Source organism: Lithobates pipiens, unplaced genomic scaffold (assembly GCF_037356315.1).
Source record: "Lithobates pipiens isolate NorthernLeopardFrog02 unplaced genomic scaffold, aLitPip1_a1.2 Scaffold_8, whole genome shotgun sequence".
Lineage (NCBI taxonomy): Eukaryota > Metazoa > Chordata > Amphibia > Anura > Ranidae > Lithobates > Lithobates pipiens.
The window spans coordinates 544,073,774-544,092,775 of NW_027507903.1; the positions used below are offsets into that span (position 1 = coordinate 544,073,774).

The 19,002-nt window shown below is 46.9% G+C and overlaps 1 protein-coding gene across 4 annotated transcripts in view; it reads right to left on the bottom strand.

Annotated features, from left to right (window-relative positions):
* The window catches only part of EBF2 (EBF transcription factor 2), a 147,390-nt gene that overhangs the window by 43,220 nt on the left and 85,168 nt on the right, over positions 1-19,002 (bottom strand). The window lies entirely within an intron of this gene.

Genomic DNA, 19,002 nt, shown 5'->3' on the forward strand with positions numbered 1-19,002 from the left:
GAAAGCAGAGGAGGAGGTGAGAATATTGTTTAATTCAGCCCCTAGAGGGCGCCACCTAAGACAAGCATCTTACTTTGCCTTAGGGCAGGAACAGACCTAGCGGTGTTGCTGGAAATAAAACCTCAGATGAAAAACTGATATACATTCTATTGTCAAAAGTATTGGGACACATGCCTTTAAACGCACATGAAATTTAATGGCGTCCCATTCTTAGTCCGTACGGTTCAATACTGAGTTGGCCCACCCTTTGCAGCTATAACAGCCTCCACTCTTCTGGGAAAAAGCTGTCCACAAGGTTTAAGAGCGAGTCTATGGGAATGTTTGACCATTCTTCCAGAAGCACATTTGTGAGGTCAGGCACTGATGTTGGACGAGAAGGCCTGGGTCACAGTCTCTGCTCTAATTCATCCCAAAGGTGTTCTATTGGGTTGAGGTCACTCAAGTTCCTCCACCCCAAACGAATGCCCTGTACACACGGTCAGACTTTCCGATGATAAAAATCCGTCTGATTTTTTCCGATGGATTTTGGCCCAAACGTGTCTAACATACACATGGTCGCCCAAATTTGTCGGAAAATCTGATCATTCTGAACGCGGTGACATAGAACACGTACAACGGGACTATAAACGGGCCAGTAGCCAATGGCTTTCGTCCCCTAATTTATTCTGAGCATGTGTGGCACTTTGTCCGTCAGAATTGTTTACATACGATCGGAATTTAAACGATCGGATTTTGTTGACAGAAAATTTTAGATCCAGCTCTCAAACTTTGTGTGTTGGTTCCAACGGAAAAAGTCCAATGGAGCCCACACACGATCGGATTTTCCGACGACACAATCCGATCGCACATTTTCCATCGGAAAGTCCAACCATGTGTACAGGGCATTACTCATCCATGTCTTTATAGACATTGCTTTGTGCACTGGTCTACATCATTTGGTGGAGGGGGGATTATGGTTTGGGCTTGTTTAGGCGTTGGGCTTGGCCCCTTACTTCCAGTGAAGGGAAGTAAGGGGCAGTCAGTAGTCAGCACACCAAGACATTTTGGACAATTTCATGCTCCCAACTTTGTGGGAACAGTCTGGAGATGACCCCGACATGACTGCACACCAGTGCACAAAGTAGGGTCCATAAAGACATGGATGAGTGAGTCTGGGGTTAAGGAACTTGAGAGTCCTGACCTCAACCCGATAGAACACCTTTAGGATGAATTAGAGCAGAGACTGCAAGCCAGGCCTTCTCGTCCAACATCAGTGCCCGACCTCACAAATGTGTTTCTGGAAGAATGGTCAAACATTCCCACAGACACACTCTTAAACCTTGTGGACAGCCTTCCCAGGAGAGTTGAAGCTGTTATAGCTGCAAAGGGTGGGCCAATTCAATATTGAACCCTACGGACTAAGACTGGGATGCCATTAAAGTTCATGTGCGTGTAAAGGCGGGTGTCTCAATACTTTTGACAATATAGTGTAGTTGCAGATTTGAAGAACTTCTACTTTTTTAAGTCTATTTATAAAACAATGGGTTGTGCGAATGCCCCAGCATTCACACAGCTGTTATCAATATTCCCTGTAATTTGTCTAATATGTTTATTCCCTATGATTGTCAGCTCTATCCTGTAGCTACAATATGCTATTTTACTTAAATTACACAGTGGCAAAGTGGTTAGCACTTCCATCTAGCAGCATTCGGATCTTTGGGTTGAATCCCAACCATGGCACTACCTGCCTGGAGTTTTCATATTCTCCCTGTCCCTGTGTGGGTTTCCTTTCACACTCCAAAAGATATGCTGGTTGGTTAATTGGCTTCTGGCTAAATTGGCTCCTGTATATGAATGTGAGTTAGAGACTTTAGATTGTAAGCTCCTTGGGGGCAGGAACTGATGTGAATGTACACTATATATGTAAATTGACGGTTCTATATAAGTACTAGACATGTGCAATTCATTCCCTAACGAATTGAAATTTGGCCAAATTTTTCATCATTTGGATGCATCCGAATGACAAAAAAATTATTTTTTTACAAATTTCAACTAATACGAAAGAAGTTATAGCAAAAATAACAAATGAATTTGGCATGATTCGTCAAAGTTCTAAGGAAACAAAAGGTCAACTCGGAGTAAATCTTACAGTCCAATCAGCTGATTAATTTTATGCTGGAGGTTGGATTACTGGCAAAGAGCATTCCTGAGAACTGAGTGAGAAGGGTGTTGCATTGTATTTGAGCCAAGGAGAAGAGATATTGTCATTGTGTGTGTTAATGGATTCAATAATCAATCGACTTTCCAAACTACAAATCGTTATCACGAAGATCTACACATATATAAATATCGAATTATCCAAAAATGAAACGATTCGTTATAATGAATTACCTGAAAACAAATTAACGAAACATAACGAATATAACAGAACGAAATTTTGTATTTTACGAATGAAAACAAAATAACATTTTCCATCAAGCACATCAAGTCTAATAAATACCTGTAATAAATAAATACCTCAATCAGGAAAATACCACATTATGGCCACCAGATGGAGCCCACTATATTTAAAAATAAACACATTTGATTTCTTTTTATAGGAAGAATCATAACTATTACAGAGGAATCACTTCCAGACCAGCTATTGCCTATAATTGTGGGAGATTGAGTACACACATTGATGATGTGCCTACGAAGGGTTCTGGTAGCCCCAGAAAAAAAAAATTAAGGAAATCGAAACTTCAGGAAAGCATTGCATAGGTTGCTATTTCCCATTACATTATCATTAAACTGGTCGGACGCAAAAGGCATGCTCATAAAGCTAAACTCTCCTTCATATAAATATATTACTCATTAGCTACAAAGGATTGAAAACCTACTTTGTGTGCACCAAATGAATTGGCAAACCCAGATATTACCTTATATAACTAGTGGTGACATCATCACTATGCTGCAAATAGCCAGAGCCAGGAGCAAAGCTGCGGAAGGACCCAGTTGGTCCCCCCTTACAGGCTGCCTGCAGAATAATACAGGAAGGGACGGATACAAGACCAATCACCCTACATAAGGAGAGAGAGCAGAGGTGACTGGTCTTTATTATAGGATTACTACACAGATCTGGAAGAATATTTGCTTATCTCAGAGATCTGCTTTAATACACAAATTTGAGTTGCCTTAAATTGTACTTGTCAGTAGTACCGTATTTTCCGGCGTATAAGACGACCTTTTACACGTAAAAAAATTGGCCAAAAAGCAGGGGTCGTCTTATATAGTGATGGACGAACTTCCGACGGGACGTTTCGCGAACGCGAAACGCGAACGGACACAAACGTTCGCGAAAACGACCGTTCGCCGCGGGCTCCATTGACTTCAATGGGAGGCGAATTTCGCAAACCTTTAGGTCGAATTTGCGGCCACGGGGTAATTATTAGGGGGTAGCACGTAGTCCCACCACCTGGACAATAGCATAATACATGTATGAGGTGAATTTGGGATCGATAACTACAAGCATTTTTTTTTTATTTGGGAAATTGTTCTGACAATTCAGGACTATGGAGCTAATGAAGGCAATGGAGGAGAGGGAAGGTCAGGGACCAGGGTAGGCAAACAAGAGGGTGCAGGAGATACAGAGCACTGACAGCAGCACCGTAATACAGAGCACTGACATCAGCACCGTGACATACAGCGCTGACAGCAGCTCCGTGACATACAGCGCTGACAGCAGCTCCGTGACATACAGCGCTGACAGCAGCTCCGTGACATACAGCGCTGACAGCAGCTCCGTGACATACAGCGCTGACAGCAGCTCCGTGACATACAGCGCTGACAGCAGCACCGTGACATACAGCGCTGACAGCAGCTCCGTGACATACAGCGCTGACAGCAGCTCCGTGACATACAGCGCTGACAGCAGCTCCGTGACATACAGCACTGACAGCAGCTCCGTGACATACAGCGCTGACAGCAGCTCCGTGACATACAGCGCTGACAGCAGCACCGTGACATACAGCGCTGACAGCAGCTCCGTGACATACAGCGCTGACAGCAGCTCCGTGACATACAGCGCTGACAGCAGCTCCGTGACATACAGCGCTGACAGCAGCTCCGTGACATACAGCGCTGACAGCAGCTCCGTGACATACAGCGCTGACAGCAGCTCCGTGACATACAGCGCTGACAGCAGCTCCGTGACATACAGCGCTGACAGCAGCTCCGTGACATACAGCGCTGACAGCAGCTCCGTGACATACAGCGCTGACAGCAGCTCCGTGACATACAGCGCTGACAGCAGCTCCGTGACATACAGCGCTGACAGCAGCACCGTAAGCAGCCCCAGGAGGAAGTCAGCACAGCACAGGGATGGTGTGATCCCCTCATAATAAGAACCCCCAGGAGGAAGTCAGCACAGCACAGGGATGGTGGGAGCCCCTCATAATAAGAACACCCAGGAGGAAGTCAGCACAGCACAGGGATGGTGGGAACCCCTCATAATAAGCAGCCCCAGTAGAAATATGACACCGCTCAACCTCTTCAAAGAGGAGGGTAGGGGCATATAGTACGGTGTGCTTTTTTGGGTCAGGGAAGTGAGCCAAATGAATTAAGAAGGTCTGTGTGCTTGATTCCAAAAATTGTTTATAGACATATACATGGTCTACTGATCACATGTGTTGAATTCCTCCGAGATCCATGCCTCATTCATTTTTAGAAATGTGAGGTAGTTAACACTGTGGTGAGCTAGGCGAGTACGCTTATCGGTCACAATCCCCCCTGCTGCGCTGAACGTCCTTTCGGACAGGACACTGGATGAGGGGCAAGCCAACAGTTCGATTGCAAATTGGGCAAGCTCTGGCCAGAGGTCAAGCCTGCCCACCCAGTAGTCTAGGGGTTCATCACTCCTCAGAGCGTCCACATCGGCCGTTAACCCAATGTAGTCGGACACCTGACGGTCTAGGCGTTCCCTGATGCTGGATCCGGATGACACCTGTCGATGGGTCGGCTGAAAGAATGACCTCATATCCGAAGTCACCAACACATCTTCAAACCGGCCTCTTCTTGCAGGCGCTGTTGGATTGGTACCCGCAAATCCTTCTCTGGGAGTGGGAATTGCTCCTCTGCCAGCGCACGCAAAAGCAGAATGCAGCATTTCTCGAAGCAAGGCCTGGAAGTGCTGCATTCTGACAGCCCTCTGCGACGGCGGTAACATTTCCGCCATTTTGTGTTTGTACCGGGGGTCTAAGTACGTTGCCACCCAGTACTGGTCCTTGACCCTCATGCTTTTTATACGGGGGTCCCTATTAAAACACTGGAGCATGAAGGCCCCCATTTGCACTAAAGTGGAAGCGGTGTGGTGGCCTGGCTCCTGCTCATCATCCAGGATAATGTCGTCCTCTTCATTCTCCTCTCCCCATCCTCGCACAACAGGGATCCCAGAAAGGTTTAAAGCATGCTCTTCTTGCTCCTGCTCATCCGCCCCGGCACCATCCTCCTCTGACTCCTCATCAGACTCCTGTTGTTGACTTGTCTCAGATAGAGTAGCCCCCCCTGGGAATTCATCCAGCATTGCGACTTCCTCATCTTCCCGCTCCTGCTCCTCCACAGCCTGATCAATGACACGACGCAATGCACGCTCCAGAAAGAAGGCATAAGGTACCATGTCACTGATGGCGCCATGGCTGCGACTGACCAGTTTGGTGATCTCCTCAAATGGCCGCAGAAGTCTGCATGTGTCGCGCATGAGCAGCCACTGGCGCGGTGAAAAAAAACCCAGCTCCCCAGAACCGTTTCTTTCGCAGAGTTCATACAGGTAGACGTTAACTGCACGTTTCTGCTGGAGCAGCCTATCAAGCATATAGAAGGTTGAGTTCCATCGCGTCGGGCAATCGCAAATAAGACGTCTGACCGGCAGATGGTGTCGCCGCTGAATGTCAGCAAGGCGAGCCATGGCCGTGTAAGATCTTCTGAAATGGGCCGAGATTTTCCTTGCCTGCCGCAAGATGTCCTGGACCCCAGGGTATTTGACAAGGAATCGCTGCACGACCAAGTTTAAGACGTGTGCCATGCACGGCACGTGCGTGATTTTGCCCTGTTTCAATGCGCTAAGCAGATTGGCACCGTTGTCACACACCACTTTACCAACTGTCAAATTGAGCGGTGTTAGCCACTCATCTGCCTGTGAACGCAAAGCTGAAAGGAGTGCCGGGCCAGTGTGGCTCTTTGCTTCCAGGCACAACAGACGCAGCACGGCATGGCAACGTCTCACCTGGCATGTGGAATAGGTTCTGGGGAGCTTGGGCGGTGCAGTGGAAGAGACGCTAGCAGCGGAAAAGGAGGAGGCAGCTGAGGAGGAGAGGGAGGAGGATGGAGTAGGAGGAGGAGAAGAAGAGTCAGGCCTGCATGCAATCCGTGGCGGTAAAACCAAATCTACACGGGTGCCACGGGTTACATGCTTGACGGCCGTCAGAAGGTTCACCCAGTGGGCAGTAAAACTGATATACCTTCCCTGCCCGTGTTTGCTAGACCACGTGTCTGTGGTCAGATGTATCTTGGCACCGACACTGTGTGCCAGAGATACATTCACTTGCCGCTGAACATGGCCATATAGCTCTGGGATGCCCTTCTCTGAGAAATACTTCCTTCCTGGGACCTTCCATTGTGGTGTTCCAATGGCCACAAATTTGCGAAAGGCCTCCGAGTCCACCAGTTTATATGGCAGTAGTTGGCGGGCTATGAGTTCTGACAAGCCAGCCGCCAACCGTTGGGCAAGAGGGTTATCCGGCGTCATCATTTTTTTACGCTCAAACATTAGGCCCACGGAAGCCTGCCTTTTTGCAGAAAAATGTGAGCTTGGCGTGATGGAAGGTGGAGTGGAGGACAATTGTGAGGAGAGAGGAGAAGGAGAAGTAGAAGACGAGGCTGGACGGTGAGAGCCTGCAGTGTGGCTTTGTGTGTTCCGTTGCTCCCACTGGGCTCGGTGATGGCTGCTCATGTGCCTTCTTAAGGCGGTCGTCCCTAGGTGAGTATTGGGCTTACCGCGACTAACGCGTTGACTGCAAAGATTGCAGATGGCAACGCTATTGTCAGCAGCGGACACGTTAAAAAAAGCCCACACTGCGGAGCCATGTGCCGGTGTCCTGGGAGCGCCAGATGTGACCGTACATGGTCGATGACTCGCTCCTGATACATTTGCAGTCTGCTTTGTCCCTGCTGTGCAATGTAAGTCATTGCTGCTTCTCCTCCCTATCTGCTGGTCCATATCTCCCTCTGAACTCCCCTCCTCTTCCTCTCTTGTGGGCACCCACGTGACATCACTAGACACGTCATCATCAACGTCACCTTCCCCACCGCTATAAGTAGAGTAGGCAGCAACACCGGGGACCAACCTCCTCCTTGGGCTGATCTGGGTACTGGCGTCAGACTGCTGAGTAGCGCTTGTTGCTACCTCCTCTTCCTGATCCAATACCAAGAGTGGCTGCGCATCAGAAATGTCCTCTTGATATGGATCGGAAAATAATTCCAGTGACTCAAGCGGAAGGTATGTGGTGGTGGTGGTGGTGGTCGTGTTGTTGGTGGTAGTGTCTTTGGGGGTGCACATAGCAGAGAGTGAAGAAGAGGGTGCAGATCGAGAGGATGAGGAGGGTGCAGAAGAGTAAGGCTGAGCGAGCCACTCAACCAAGTCTGGTGCATCCTTTAAAGTAATTGAACGCACCTTCTGCAACTTCCCACTTTGGCTCAAGCCTGTTGCTCCTGCCCTACCCCTACCACCCCTGCGGAAGGGCCTGCCTCTTCCTCTGCATGTCATTTTTTAAATGACCCTGTGACAAAACTCTTAGTCCCTATACCGCTGAAGGACTGCTGCAGTATAGGTGAGCGGTCAGCAGTGGTGCACGTCAACCCTATCTATTGTGGACCTATAGCGGTCCTTACAGAACAGCAGACTGTACCGCACTCAAGCCTATGTACCGTAGCACCCTATACCAAGTTACCAGTCCTTATAAGAACTTTTGTGGACCAAGCAGGTTGTGTATTAGTGTTTAGCAGACTGTACGTCAGTCCCTATACCGCTGAAGGACTGCTGCAGTATAGGGCAGCGGTCAGCAGTGGTGCACGTCAACCCTATCTATTGTGGACCGATAGCGGTCCTTACAGAACAGCAGACTGTACCGCACTCAAGCCTATGTACCGTAGCACCCTATACCAAGTTACCAGTCCTTATAAGAACTTTTGTGGACCAAGCAGGTTGTGTATTAGTGTTTAGCAGACTGTACGTCAGTCCCTATACCGCTGAAGGACTGCTGCAGTATAGGGCAGCGGTCAGCAGTGGTGCACGTCAACCCTATCTATTGTGGACCGATAGCGGTCCTTACAGAACAGCAGACTGTACCGCACTCAAGCCTATGTACCGTAGCACCCTATACCAAGTTACCAGTCCTTATAAGAACTTTTGTGGAACAAGCAGGTTGTGTGTTAGTGATTAGCAGACTGTACGTCAGTCCCTATACCGCTGAAGGACTGCTGCAGTATAGGTGAGCGGTCAGCAGTGGTGCACGTCAACCCTATCTATTGTGGACCGATAGCGGTCCTTACAGAACAGCAGACTGTACCGCACTCAAGCCTATGTACCGTAGCACCCTATACCAAGTTACCAGTCCTTATAAGAACTTTTGTGGACCAAGCAGGTTGTGTATTAGTGTTTAGCAGACTGTACGTCAGTCCCTATACCGCTGAAGGACTGCTGCAGTATAGGGCAGCGGTCAGCAGTGGTGCACGTCAACCCTATCTATTGTGGACCGATAGCGGTCCTTACAGAACAGCAGACTGTACCGCACTCAAGCCTATGTACCGTAGCACCCTATACCAAGTTACCAGTCCTTATAAGAACTTTTGTGGAACAAGCAGGTTGTGTGTTAGTGATTAGCAGACTGTACGTCAGTCCCTATACCGCTGAAGGACTGCTGCAGTATAGGTGAGCGGTCAGCAGTGGTGCACGTCAACCCTATCTATTGTGGACCGATAGCGGTCCTTACAGAACAGCAGACTGTACCGCACTCAAGCCTATGTACCGTAGCACCCTATACCAAGTTACCAGTCCTTATAAGAACTTTTGTGGACCAAGCAGGTTGTGTATTAGTGTTTAGCAGACTGTACGTCAGTCCCTATACCGCTGAAGGACTGCTGCAGTATAGGGCAGCGGTCAGCAGTGGTGCACGTCAACCCTATCTATTGTGGACCGATAGCGGTCCTTACAGAACAGCAGACTGTACCGCACTCAAGCCTATGTACCGTAGCACCCTATACCAAGTTACCAGTCCTTATAAGAACTTTTGTGGACCAAGCAGGTTGTGTGTTAGTGTTTAGCAGACTGTACGTCAGTCCCTATACCGCTGAAGGACTGCTGCAGTATAGGGCAGCGGTCAGCAGTGGTGCACGTCAACCCTATCTATTGTGGACCGATAGCGGTCCTTACAGAACAGCAGACTGTACCGCACTCAAGCCTATGTACCGTAGCACCCTATACCAAGTTACCAGTCCTTATAAGAACTTTTGTGGAACAAGCAGGTTGTGTGTTAGTGATTAGCAGACTGTACGTCAGTCCCTATACCGCTGAAGGACTGCTGCAGTATAGGTGAGCGGTCAGCAGTGGTGCACGTCAACCCTATCTATTGTGGACCGATAGCGGTCCTTACAGAACAGCAGACTGTACCGCACTCAAGCCTATGTACCGTAGCACCCTATACCAAGTTACCAGTCCTTATAAGAACTTTTGTGGACCAAGCAGGTTGTGTATTAGTGTTTAGCAGACTGTACGTCAGTCCCTATACCGCTGAAGGACTGCTGCAGTATAGGGCAGCGGTCAGCAGTGGTGCACGTCAACCCTATCTATTGTGGACCGATAGCGGTCCTTACAGAACAGCAGACTGTACCGCACTCAAGCCTATGTACCGTAGCACCCTATACCAAGTTACCAGTCCTTATAAGAACTTTTGTGGACCAAGCAGGTTGTGTATTAGTGTTTAGCAGACTGTACGTCAGTCCCTATACCGCTGAAGGACTGCTGCAGTATAGGGCAGCGGTCAGCAGTGGTGCACGTCAACCCTATCTATTGTGGACCGATAGCGGTCCTTACAGAACAGCAGACTGTACCGCACTCAAGCCTATGTACCGTAGCACCCTATACCAAGTTACCAGTCCTTATAAGAACTTTTGTGGACCAAGCAGGTTGTGTATTAGTGTTTAGCAGACTGTACGTCAGTCCCTATACCGCTGAAGGACTGCTGCAGTATAGGGCAGCGGTCAGCAGTGGTGCACGTCAACCCTATCTATTGTGGACCGATAGCGGTCCTTACAGAACAGCAGACTGTACCGCACTCAAGCCTATGTACCGTAGCACCCTATACCAAGTTACCAGTCCTTATAAGAACTTTTGTGGAACAAGCAGGTTGTGTGTTAGTGATTAGCAGACTGTACGTCAGTCCCTATACCGCTGAAGGACTGCTGCAGTATAGGTGAGCGGTCAGCAGTGGTGCACGTCAACCCTATCTATTGTGGACCGATAGCGGTCCTTACAGAACAGCAGACTGTACCGCACTCAAGCCTATGTACCGTAGCACCCTATACCAAGTTACCAGTCCTTATAAGAACTTTTGTGGACCAAGCAGGTTGTGTATTAGTGTTTAGCAGACTGTACGTCAGTCCCTATACCGCTGAAGGACTGCTGCAGTATAGGGCAGCGGTCAGCAGTGGTGCACGTCAACCCTATCTATTGTGGACCGATAGCGGTCCTTACAGAACAGCAGACTGTACCGCACTCAAGCCTATGTACCGTAGCACCCTATACCAAGTTACCAGTCCTTATAAGAACTTTTGTGGAACAAGCAGGTTGTGTGTTAGTGATTAGCAGACTGTACGTCAGTCCCTATACCGCTGAAGGACTGCTGCAGTATAGGTGAGCGGTCAGCAGTGGTGCACGTCAACCCTATCTATTGTGGACCGATAGCGGTCCTTACAGAACAGCAGACTGTACCGCACTCAAGCCTATGTACCGTAGCACCCTATACCAAGTTACCAGTCCTTATAAGAACTTTTGTGGACCAAGCAGGTTGTGTATTAGTGTTTAGCAGACTGTACGTCAGTCCCTATACCGCTGAAGGACTGCTGCAGTATAGGGCAGCGGTCAGCAGTGGTGCACGTCAACCCTATCTATTGTGGACCGATAGCGGTCCTTACAGAACAGCAGACTGTACCGCACTCAAGCCTATGTACCGTAGCACCCTATACCAAGTTACCAGTCCTTATAAGAACTTTTGTGGACCAAGCAGGTTGTGTGTTAGTGTTTAGCAGACTGTACGTCAGTCCCTATACCGCTGAAGGACTGCTGCAGTATAGGGCAGCGGTCAGCAGTGGTGCACGTCAACCCTATCTATTGTGGACCGATAGCGGTCCTTACAGAACAGCAGACTGTACCGCACTCAAGCCTATGTACCGTAGCACCCTATACCAAGTTACCAGTCCTTATAAGAACTTTTGTGGAACAAGCAGGTTGTGTGTTAGTGATTAGCAGACTGTACGTCAGTCCCTATACCGCTGAAGGACTGCTGCAGTATAGGTGAGCGGTCAGCAGTGGTGCACGTCAACCCTATCTATTGTGGACCGATAGCGGTCCTTACAGAACAGCAGACTGTACCGCACTCAAGCCTATGTACCGTAGCACCCTATACCAAGTTACCAGTCCTTATAAGAACTTTTGTGGACCAAGCAGGTTGTGTATTAGTGTTTAGCAGACTGTACGTCAGTCCCTATACCGCTGAAGGACTGCTGCAGTATAGGGCAGCGGTCAGCAGTGGTGCACGTCAACCCTATCTATTGTGGACCGATAGCGGTCCTTACAGAACAGCAGACTGTACCGCACTCAAGCCTATGTACCGTAGCACCCTATACCAAGTTACCAGTCCTTATAAGAACTTTTGTGGACCAAGCAGGTTGTGTATTAGTGTTTAGCAGACTGTACGTCAGTCCCTATACCGCTGAAGGACTGCTGCAGTATAGGGCAGCGGTCAGCAGTGGTGCACGTCAACCCTATCTATTGTGGACCGATAGCGGTCCTTACAGAACAGCAGACTGTACCGCACTCAAGCCTATGTACCGTAGCACCCTATACCAAGTTACCAGTCCTTATAAGAACTTTTGTGGAACAAGCAGGTTGTGTGTTAGTGATTAGCAGACTGTACGTCAGTCCCTATACCGCTGAAGGACTGCTGCAGTATAGGGCAGCGGTCAGCAGTGGTGCACGTCAACCCTATCTATTGTGGACCGATAGCGGTCCTTACAGAACAGCAGACTGTACCGCACTCAAGCCTATGTACCGTAGCACCCTATACCAAGTTACCAGTCCTTATAAGAACTTTTGTGGAACAAGTGAGTTGTGAATGTTTAGCAGACTGCAGCAGAAGGGCAGCAGTCAAGTATAATATCCTTTCTATATTTGGAAGAAAGAATATTATACATGTACAAGCCTATTACTGTACCACTGATACCAGTCCTGAAAAGAACCTTTGTGGAACTAATAATAACAGCAAGTCTTTAAAATTACCCTCACTGCCTGACAACACTGCTTCCTTCCTGTCCCTATACAAATTGGCAAAAAAAGAGAACGATTAGTGGTTACTGGAACAGCTCTTTTGTGGACCTTGATAGTAACAGCTAATGATGATGATGATGATGATGATGATGAAAGACTAATCTGGCTGTCCCTGTAGCATACACCGTCCTTTCCCTTTCTCTAAACTAACAAAAGACACTCAGGCTGCTGCAAGAATCAGCAGCACAGCAAACCTATCAACACCTAACACCTATACCAGTCCTGAAAAGAACTTTTGTGTACCAAATAGCTAGTGGTTTATCTCTCCCTACTCCACACAGGAACCTGTCCCTATCTTAACAGAAGAAAGAATGTAAAATGGCCACCGGATCGGGTGTATTTATAGGTTAGGGGGAATGTACAAGTGTCCATGTGCTGTCATGTCTCAATTGGCTGTCCTGTATCACATGATAAACGTGTCACCAAAGGTTAAGCTTATCTCAGAGATCTGCTTTAATACACAAATTTGAGTTGCCTTAAATTGTACTTGTCAGTAGTACCGTATTTTCCGGCGTATAAGACGACCTTTTACACGTAAAAAAATTGGCCAAAAAGCAGGGGTCGTCTTATACGCCGGGTCAGCTCCTCGGATGCCGGCTGGGTGTTCGGTAATACTGTATGTAGCTTCGGCTACATACAGTATATACCGCTGAGCCAATCCTGGTGAGCGATGTATTCAAATGAATACAAAGCCTGCTCGGATTGGAGTAACGACCTCTGCCAATCCGAGCAGGCTACTCTGTAGCCTGCTCTGATTGGCTTGGAGAGTCAGAGCGGCGCGGGCTGATGATGTTACAGCCTCTGCCAATCCAAGCAGGCTTTGTATTCATTAATAGAATACATCGCTCGCCGTGATTGGCTCCAGCAAATGCAGGAAGAAGGAAGAAATATGAAGCCTCGGAAGCCTCGAAAGCCAGGTCGTCTTATACGGTAAGTACAGATTTAAAAGCATTTTTGTCCTGTAAGATTAGGGGGTCGTCTTATATGACGGGTCGCCTTATACACCGGCAAATACGGTATGTATATGAGTATTATACAGTTATTAATATATAACTGTATACATACTGTATGCATATGTTCTTCAGGATTTTAATGTTGAATAGCTGAGATCTGAAAATGGTGGAGCCCACATAATGGCCATACAAACTCTTTGATTGTAAGCTCCAATGAGCAGGGCCCTCTGATTCCTCCTGTATTGAATTGTATTATAACTACACTGTGTGCCCTTATGTTGTAAAGTGCTGGGCAAACTGCTGGTACTATATAAATCCTGTATAATAATAATAAAACAAACAATGTGGCAGTGGCGGCCAGTCCATTAGGGGTGCCCGGAGTGCTGCCCCTTCTCTCCGTGCCATCCCTACATGAATAATGGTCAGATTAATGCATAGCATCAATCTATCCATGGCCGCCGTGCCCCCCCCCCTCTATTCATGTGCCCGTCCCCTTTCAGGCCGGAGGCTCTAATAGGCTTCAAAATAGGTTGGGCTCAGGTCACAGAGAATGCGACGGGAGCCCACCTAGGTGTGTTACAACAGCGAAAGAATATTCGCTGTTGAAACACTGATCCTCAATCCGGCCAATCAGAAGCGGGTGTGATATCCGGTTTCCGATTGGCCAAAAAGAGAAGTCTCCCGACTGGCCACCAAGGAGGAGGGAGGAAACGGAAGCCGCTGCCGTGGAGAGTTGGAGAGCGGGAGGCTGCCGAGCAGGGGAAGCCGCGGGTTATGGAGAGCAGGAGAACAGGAGGCCACCGCCGAGCAGGGGAAACATCTGGCGATGGAGAGCAGGAGAACAGGAGCCTGCCACCACAGCCGTCAAGCAGGGGAAGTCACTGGCGATGGCGTAAGTGCTACATCACTGGCAGCTCACTAGATGCTAAAGGATTTAACCTGTCCATAGTTTTATAAAGTCTGTAAAAAAAAAAAAAAAAACTAGGCGCATTTTACATTCATGCCTGGATTATTCTATGTGTTCTGTCACCGTGGATTCAACACTAAACAACGTTTCTGGCACAATTAGCTCTTCATCAGGTTCTTCAGTGTGCATAAAGCCACCAAGAGGTCATGATAATATACCATGAGGCATATTGCTTTGATCAGCCTTTCTCTACCCTTTCAACATGAAGGAACTCTTGAGATAACTAGCAGGTCTCATGGAACCCCTACTAAAAATGATATCTACAACTCACAATACATTAAATTGAACTAGGGTTGCACCGATACTGGTTTTTAAGGGTGAGTAAGAGTATTGATACCTTTGCGGTGCGATTGGAGCCCATACAAAATGAATGATCTCCAATTGCACTGCAAATCATCGCATGCAATTTGGACAGGAATGTGGTGCAATACCTGTCAGAATCGCATGCGTTTTTCTGCACTGCTCCTGTATGAACTCAGGCTGATATCACTATGACAAGCCTGGGTTCACACAGAAGCGGTGGGGGAAACGGCAGGTGATTCTTTGCAGTGCGGTATCGGTGCAACCCTACTTTGAACAATAAGTTCCAGATAAAAGGATAAAGGAAAGAATAAAGGATGTGATGTACTTTGCCTATATGGCATCAAAGGTTGCTCTGTACGACGGTAGTAAAAATTGTAGTGCTCCCTCACATTTAATGAGTTGATTGCAAAAGTACACCCCTACATTGGTAGTCAGTGGAGAAGTTTCCCTTTATACTGGTAGTGTGTGAAGGGCCCTTGTATACTGGTGATCATTTGGAAAAACGCTCCTTCCATTGGTGGTCCATGGGTGGAATTCCTACACCTTACAGATACCTGAAAACATCACTGATGTCAGTGATAGCCTGTCTGAAAGGCATACATTGTTCATGGCTCCGATCAGGGCCGTGCTACCACTAGGCAATCTAGGCAACCACCTAGGGCGCCCTGCTGCCTATGGGCGCCCGGCCATTGGTTTCCCTCCATGTCTGCATGCTCTGCAGGCTGTAGCATTTAACAAACTTAGTCTCAGGCAGCTGCTCCGTCCAACTGGTAGTGTAATTAAAGGCGTAATGCAGCCCTGGAGCCAGCGCTAGAGGAAGTAGAGCCGATGTTTCCTGTATAGTGCCACCTCCTGTCACATGGGCAGGGCAAAGGGGTGGAGTCAATGGGGGTGGCAAAATGAGGTTTCACCTAGGGTGTCAAAAAGCCTTGCACCAGCCCTGACTCCAAGAACCCCTAGTAATCTCCAGGGGCAGACTGACAAATCATGGGGCCCCCAGGCAATAAGAGATTATGGGGCCCCCTGGCAATCAGAGATTATGGGGCCATACAGTATACACACACACAGTATACACAGACATGTTTCTATTGGCTGAGAAGGTACTGGAGAGGTGGGGCAGCTATAATTTCAGAATTTTTAGACCAAAAGGATGTCGGTAAGGGACATTTCAGAGACAGATGTAAAAAAACACAGATTTTTACATACGGTCCCTGGTTTTACTGAGGCTGGCAACCCTGATGGAGCCCCCTAGTGGCCCGGGGGCCCTCTGGCAGTGCCCGAGTGGCCGAATGGTCAGTCCGCCCCTGGCAATCTCTGGAGGAACCCAAGGATTTCATGGAACCTTGGTGGAGAAAGCCTGGCTTAGATAATAAGATCCACTGCTTATATTGCTACTAGAACTGGAAGGATAGGGTATCTAGCTGGTAGGGTAGCTTGTAGGGTAATACTATGCTCATTCATTTAGAACTTCAGGTAGAGGTACTTTTGTGTATCAAACTATAAAATAAAATATAATGGCATCCTATTAGCTAGGTAACAGTAACATAACTCCAAGTCTTATGTTGCTAAAGTTGCTGAAAATATCCATAGAACAGTGCCATCCTGTGGTAAAACTGGCACGACAAAGGATAGGATCTATACATTTTCTAAGATTATGGATTCATGGTCACTGACCAGCATGCAAGGAATAGCGCCACCACTCAAGTTTATTTTAAATTTGTCAGGAATCAGCATAAGGCACATTGCAATAGCGACAAGTTCTCTTACGAAAAATTTCCTCCTACTAGTCTCTTCTATAAAGTGTGATATCACCTCTCTCCAGCTGTTCTATATCCCTTAGTATCATATAGCTCTTTTAATTAGCAAGTTGTATGTATGCGCACAGCTGTATCGCTATCTTAATATCACTAAATAAATGTGCCTGCATTACTGGATGACAGGGGTAAGAATAATATTTAAAGACACATTTCAGCAAAAGCTCTAACAAAATAATGCAAAATGTGTTGTTAAAAGCATGTAGAAATCTAAAAAAAAATTTATGACCTGTAATAAAAGTAAGAATAATATTGGTAATAAAACAAAGCACAAAGTATAGCGAAACAGATTTAAAATTCCTTTAGGAAAAATAAAATAGAAAAAAGAATGATCAGTTTTCTTACGCATGCTTCCTAGAATTTAGAAAAACTAAAATAACTTTTATACTTGTACATGAAAAAGTTTTGATATCTTAAAAAATTCCAGATGTTTACCATGACTTGTACATATGCTATACACATCAGTGCAAGCTTTGGTTTTCTTATCAGAACATGCCCCACCTCAGTTACTGGGAATGAGTCTTCTGTGCATAAGAAGTGAGCATCACTGGGAGCTCTTCATCAACTTTTGGTTAAAGATTATTTAAAGCCCAACTCCAACTTTTGGTTAAAGTACATTGCCCAGGATGTTACATAAAAGGATGCATACCCACAGACTCCCTGCTCCCAGGCCCAGCGTTGCTCCTTTACCAGGTTGAATAATGGCAAGAATCATTCAATTAATCCAGTGGTGGCCCATCTATTAGGGGTCGCACGGGCGCCGCCCCCCTATCCATGCGCCTGGCCCCCTAATCTTCATTCAGGGCACCAGGCGCATGGATTCCAATGGAGGGAGGGTGTTTCTTTTGAAGCACATGATTAGAGCCAAAGGCTTTAATATTCTCACACATAGCTAAGTGTGGTCCATCAAGGAATCTGCTATTCAATTCAATTTATTGGGGTCTAGTTAGAGATGTCCTTGCCTGTGCATAGTTCAACTTAGAGTATTCCACTAATCCCTTCTCCTATTCAAGTTCTACCAATAAACAACAAAAAATAAATAAAACCCTAGATTGATCCTTGAATAACAAGCGGAAGAGTGTGCAGGTGATGGTGGGAAATACCCAAGTGTCTGGCTGCAGGATAATCAGAGGAAGGCCCAGGGAAGACTATACTCAGCAACCCCTATGGGGGCAGTGCTACTTTTAGGTACTCGTCCAGAATTATCCCCTGATTTATTGCAGTGGTTGCCATCAGCAACGACCGAATAAAGTACCAAGAATCGCCATGTCTTATGGTGCAGATGGTGGGAGAGTGGTTGAAGAAAGGTTGTGTTGTACTATGGAGAAAAATGTCTGTGTTACAGTCACCAGTGCAAGTATACTTTCAAGTTATGGCCAAGAAAAAGGTAACCCGGGATGCGGGAAATTGACTACTTCAAGTGAAGCAGCGCGATTTCAAAGTAGCATCAATGTGAACCAGGGCTAAAACCTGGAAGCTGTACATTGTTTTGTATAGAAATTTGGCGTTTTATATTGTAGGCCTGTAATTCTTAGGAATAACTCTCTTAAATCTGTCCAAACAAGAGTCTAGTACAGTGATGGCGAACCTTGGCACCCCAGATGTTTTGGAACTACATTTCCCATGATGCTCAGCTACACTGCAGAGTGCATGAGCATCATGGGAAATGTAGTTCCAAAACATCTGGGGTGCCAAGGTTCACCATCACTGGTCTAGTAGATAGTAGTATGATAAAGTTTGAAACACAAAATCATAAATAATGTACTTATTATGGAGGAAACCCATGCAGGCACAGGGAGAACATGCAAACTCCAGGCAGGTGATGTCGTGGTTGGGATTCGAACCAGCGAACCTTTTTACTGAAAGTGCTAACCACTACATCACTGTGCAGCAAAGATAGGTTTTTGTGTGCCTAATTATGACGTTCAATCACCAGTTTACTCATAAATAATATTTTATAATATTTTACTTATAGGTGGAGCAGGATGGATTGATCCATAGAATTAGGACTTGATTTACTAAAGTTTTGTTCAACTGGAAACCTAATTTGTTATTTACAGAGATGAAATGACATAGCAATGCGTCTGATTAAATATCCACTCTGGTTTCCATGTCCAGATCCCCCCCCACACACGCACACTTATTCTCAAGTGGCCCCCTCTCAACAATAGGGTAAGCATTTTATTTTTTACTTACTTACTTACTTACCTTCTAACCACAGATTGGTCATGTGACACCATGAATATATGGTTTGTCCTTGTCATTCATCCCAGAAGACTGCCTGAGGACATCTTGTGGCCATAACAAATAACTGCTGCTGAGGACAGCATTGGAGAGGAGGTGAGGATGGCG